Source organism: Macadamia integrifolia, unplaced genomic scaffold (genome assembly GCF_013358625.1).
Source record: "Macadamia integrifolia cultivar HAES 741 unplaced genomic scaffold, SCU_Mint_v3 scaffold1176, whole genome shotgun sequence".
NCBI lineage: Eukaryota > Viridiplantae > Streptophyta > Magnoliopsida > Proteales > Proteaceae > Macadamia > Macadamia integrifolia.
In genome coordinates this window covers 38,152-43,835 of record NW_024868109.1, presented here as the reverse complement: position 1 = coordinate 43,835, position 5,684 = coordinate 38,152, and positions in this window count along the sequence as shown.

Genomic DNA, 5,684 nt, shown 5'->3' with positions numbered 1-5,684 from the left:
CTAGAGACAAGTGATTCCTATGTGATGTGCTACATTGGTTTAGGGAATGCCCCAGGAGGAAAGCTCTTAGTGCCCTATTGGAGGAAGAGGGCCAAGAGGCAGAGCCACCTTGCATGGGGTCCCCAATGCAGCGTGGTGCCCCCAGGGCCGAGATAGGGGTCAAGGCCCTTAACTCTCAAAAGGGGTTGATGTGTGCAAAAGTGTGCATTGATGGGAAGCCCACACAGGCGAAGGTAGATACAGGAGCCACACACAACCTTCCCTTGACGGAGGAGGCAATGGAACTAGGGCCAAGGGCATCCTAAGGCTATCAACTCCAAAGAATGCCCCATACGTAATGTTGCTCGAGGGGTCGAGATGAACCTTGGGACTAAAGGAGTTCTCCAACACCATCCAGGGGCTAGGTGTTTACTTGCCCTTGGACGGAAGGGCAAGACAAGGAGAATTTGGGAGCAAGCCATCCATACCAAGAAAGAGGAATATGCAAACGAGAGAACGGAGACAACCAGACGACGTTGTAGGAGGCTCAAGTTATGTGACTACAACAAGAACCTCAATAGGCGTTACTCCTTGTGAGAGGGCGGCTAATTTGGTTGTTGATCCAATCATCCAGAGACACAAACTATCTCCTTAGGTGGAGTATTTAGTCAAGTGGAAGGGGCGACCAGAGAGCGAGACGAGATGGGAGACAACTGGCATGCTGAGACGACTCGTGAATAAAAGTACCACAAGGAGGTTGTGATGAGGGCGTCGTAGATTTAGGTGGGGGAGAATGTCACGACCTACCCAACATAGGCCCACGGGCCTAGCTCACCAAGCCTATGGACTTAGGCCATTGGGCTAAGTAAGGTCCAAGTTCTAGAGTTTTCTACAAAGGTGTAGTAACAATAGATATTTTATTGTAGATATTTGTAGAAGATATTCACAGGAGATATTCTGGGAGAGATTTCTAGAGCTCCGCTAAGGAGGTGGGCAAAGGCACTCACCAAGGACCAACCGAGAGTGTTCAACCAAGCAAGTGAGTTCTCAAGCCTTGTACTCAAGAGTTGTCTAGTGCTATACAAGTTCATTCTTCTCAAACTCACTCTTGTGTTCACTTCTTCTCTTCCCTAGTCCCTTAAGGAGGGTGGTTAGGCTGACTTAGCGCTAGTGAAAGTGCTAATTTCCAGCATGGTTGCTTAGAAAGGTCTAAAGCACTGACAACGCGCTCTTGAATGGACCAAGTGTGTGCCTACACATGCCCCCAAGTGTTGACCACGTGTGCCCACGTGGACACAGTGAATGACCGCACAACATCCCAAGTGTTGACTACATGTGCACAATGAATAGCCCAAGTGTTGCCTAACTGTGCCCATGCATGCCCACAACTGTTGCCTAAGTGTGCACCCAAGTATGCCTATGTATGCTCTTGAATGCCCCAAGTGTTGAATAAGTGTGTCTACGTGTGCACCCAAGTGTAGCCCATGTGTCACCTAATTGTGCTCTTGAATGCTGTAAGGTTGCTGGCGTGGCTGCACATGCCGTGCCTCTGGCTGCCCTACCACTCGCAAGGTTGCGTGCGTTGTTGAGCCGTTGAGACAATAGTCTATAGAAGGATTCACCACCTTCTTGATGAGGTTTAGGGAAGGCCTCCAAGATGGTAGATCAGCCTTCAGAAGCAGAGCAAGTAGAAATGTTGATTGGAAACTTGTCTAAACCTTATTATGATGTTCTTTACTACCAACATTTGCAAAATTTTGATGCCTTGATAGCCACTAGTACACGTGTTGAAAATAGAATCCTAAAGGAAGCTCAGTACCAAGGATCCTCCTAAGATGCAGGGAAGAACACCAAAGTTGGATGGGGGAAAGGGTCCCGAAACTAACGTGGTAGGCATGGTCCAACAGTCGGTCTCACCTGTCACTCTTTCATAACCATTCGTGATATAAGCAGATGCCCTCGCTCAGAAGGCTTCTCATCCAAGGAGATAGTTTACTGATTTAGGAATTCCCATGACAGCAATGTATGAAAATCTAAAGAAGCAAGGATTGCTAAGGACAATGGCTCCAAGGGTAATCAGTAACCCTCCCCTAGCTTGGTATAGAGATCATGAATATTGTGCTTACCACACTCAGAAGGGGCACAACACTGAAAGATGCATAGGTCTCTAGTATGTAATCCAGGATTTGGTAGACAATGGGACCATTGAAGTCAAGATTAAACAATCTCCTAATGTTAATACCAATCTCCTCCCGGATCATGGAACCATAAACAAGTTGGCAACAATGAGTGACTGGAAAAATTGGGACCCTTGGTTCTATGATCCAACCTATTTTATTAGGGATGCTAAGAAATATCAAGAGGAGAGGCATGTTGAATGGAAAGAGAAGTTCTAGCTTGTGTAAATATTGTCCCTTCCTCCAAAATTAGTAGGGCACATCCGTGGTTTTGTCAAAAATGCTTGCCAAAAAGAGTACAACTCCTTCCTAAGGGCCATTCACATGTATCAGTTGGATAAGCACTTTTGTTACCCCATGTTCTATGATCATATGGACAACCTAGATGAAGAAGCAATAGAGAGTGATCCCACTCAACTCATTGTATCCTGAGCCCGGAAGAATCACATGAATGCCAATGCTTACCGGAAAGTCATGAGTCAAAGGGCCAGAGTCATGAGGACTCCCAAAAGGAAAGAATCATTAGAAGAAGAATCAGAATATCAGTCACCCTCCATTCATCCTTCCTCATGAACAGAAGAATCCACCATACTATACGTCCAACCTCCACCATATTACTAACCTCCACCATATTACGAACCTCCACCATCTCATAAACCTTCACCACATCATCAAGGAGAAGGAGTTTCCTCATCTTATCACCCCCAATCTTCAAACCCTACCTCTCACATCACATCACCTTCATATCACCCTGCCTCATATCCCTCATCATCCTCATACCAATCCCATTCTCAAGGGTCAGTGTATAATCCAAAAAAAATATGGATGGAAGGGTACAGTTGGAAGGATATGCTTGCACTTCCAAACTTCCCAATATGACCTCATCAACAGGATCAGTGAATGCTTTAGGAGAAGGTCAGGATGGTGATCCCGCTTCTCTAATTCAACCCACCATACCTTATGAGAACAACTCGGAGAACATTGAAGAAGTCACAAATGATTTCCTTAGAGCAGTAATGGCATTGGCAATAGGGGAACAAATCAAAGAACATACATCCTTCATCACCTCATCCTCCTCCTATGCCTCAACGACATAGTCCTCATTTTCCTCCTCGTCAACCTCCTCCTGGTCAGCCACCCACATTGTAGCCCTATCAGATTATATAGCTCCATCTTACGTAAGATACCCCAAGAGATCTATCTGATGGAGACCTCCCCACCTCACCCTCAAGGTCCACTTGGAAATACTCGAATACCTTGGTAAGGGACAAGGCATATGGGTAGTTGTCGTCAGATGGGTGACCTATATAGTACTCCATGGTTTTCATGATCACATATGGAAGGCATAGGCTGGAGGCATTCCCCATAGCCGTGTAAATGTATTATGCCATGTATGCCGCCATAAAATTTTCCTACTTTTGGTGCCCGGCCAGATGAAGTAAGTTGAATTGCACTAGATGGCTGAAAACCCAAACCTCTGGAAGGAAGGCTGTCTCAAACTCAGGGTGGATGGCACAACCACAAATGGTCTCATAGACATGTCTCTGGAGGGTCTCACTCATAAGAGGGCCCAAGGCCTTACCCCTAGGAGGGTAGTAATACCAAGTACCCTCCAATGAGATGCCTAAGATCCCCGCCAATAGATCAATGGGGAGTCTGATGTCTTGACCCTTCACCTAGCTGGTGATGGTGTACACCATGTCGTCATACAAAACCTTCAGGTTGCAGTAGAACATCCTGACAAGGTTCGGGTAGCAGAGAGAGTCAATAGAAAGTATGGCCTGCTGAGGGCGGTGAATTTCTCGAGCATCTGAACTCGAGTAAAGTCCCCTACCACAATAGTCTTCTCCATGAGGACTGTCCTCTTAAAGAAGGTAGACCAAGAGAGGCCAGCCTCAAGACTCCTAAATAGACCCTCATCGTAATCCTCCAGGTCCTCATAAACACTTCTCCTAGCACGGGCACGAGGAGTGGAAGAACTAGTGGCTGTACCCCTTCTCTTTTTGTTGGGGGCATTATCAACCCTAGAAGAGGAGGCAGCTCCCTTACCCTTGCAAGAAGACATTCTGCAAAATCCATGAGAAAAAAGTGAGAAACCGATAAGTTTTCAAGAGGAAATTATAAAAACAAGGGATGGAAGAGAATCAAGGCAATAAGTTCATTAGGAGGAAAATTAATGGGAATGACACTCATATTAGGTACACAGTATAGGCAATGTGTATTGAATACCAAATGAAAGGAGAAAACCCTTATGATGCAATGCCATAGTCATAATGTGATCATCTATGAGTGGTAAGTGACAAGAACCATGTATTGATAAATGAGCATCATAGAATCATGATACCTTGATGCATTATACAAATAAAAGACAAAATATGGAACATTTATTTAAGGCATGGATTCATTCAAATGCAAAGTTAACATCAACTCAAGGCATTGATAGATTTCCAAAGCAAGAAAAAGGGGGAAATTCCATAAAGAGAAGAGAATAAGCCATGGATAATTAAGCATTGAGGAAATTTTTATAATAATATGTAATGGAGGATTCAACTTCATATAAGTATACCATATTAACATATTTGAGGTCAAAACAAGAGAAAACCCCCCCTAAATTTCTCAAGAATCCTAACCAAGAAATGGAGAAAATTCATGCCAAGGGGAGGTAAGTGATATATATGTGCAATGTAACACTCCTACTACTATTATGCAACCAAATTTGAGTGGATAGACTCCTTGAATCATGCATTGTGCAAGAAAGGAGAGAGAAAATGGAAAAAGCCTAAAACAACAAACATTTTGGGAAAATAGGGTTAGACAATTCATTGGAATGGCATATGTGATGATTAAAGATGAGATTCATGAAATGGGTGACATACCCAAACACTACATTCATTTTAGTTGGAAGAAATCAAAAGAAAAACAAATTTTAGAGAGTATGGAACAAGAACAACCGAAATCCCAAAGAGAAGGAAGAGAAAACCACTTACTTGAGGTTGAGGATAGTGTTGCAGAGTTGTGAATCCAAATGTAGGTGTGAGTGAGGCTTGTGAAGGGCTCCTAGACCTTCTCTTGTTGCCTTAGGCGATTTGGAGAAGAGAGGCAAAAGAGAGAAATGAAGTGTTTTGAAAATGAGGGCTTTTCTGCCCTCATAAAAGTGTCACGCGCGCGACCGGTAGGTCCTGAACCTAGCCCACCCACCAGTATAACCAGCCGGTGTGGTTTTTGGGCCAAAATGTCCTAAATTTTAGGGATTTGTTCCTCAAGCCCTCTGGACCCTAGTTGTGCATGAGATATAAGCTATTGAACAATAAATTGCATGCATACTCTTGTGGGATTGGTTATGCCTTTATATAAGAGATGATGCTATGGTTACATGCTATGATGATGAAATGCATTATGATTACATGACCAAAAACCTAATGTGCATTTTATTGTGCTTGGATGAAATAAATGTGGCACTTAATTCATACTTAATTGATGCAATTTAGGTAGAACGCACCATGGTACTCACTAGATCCGGTAGTAGTG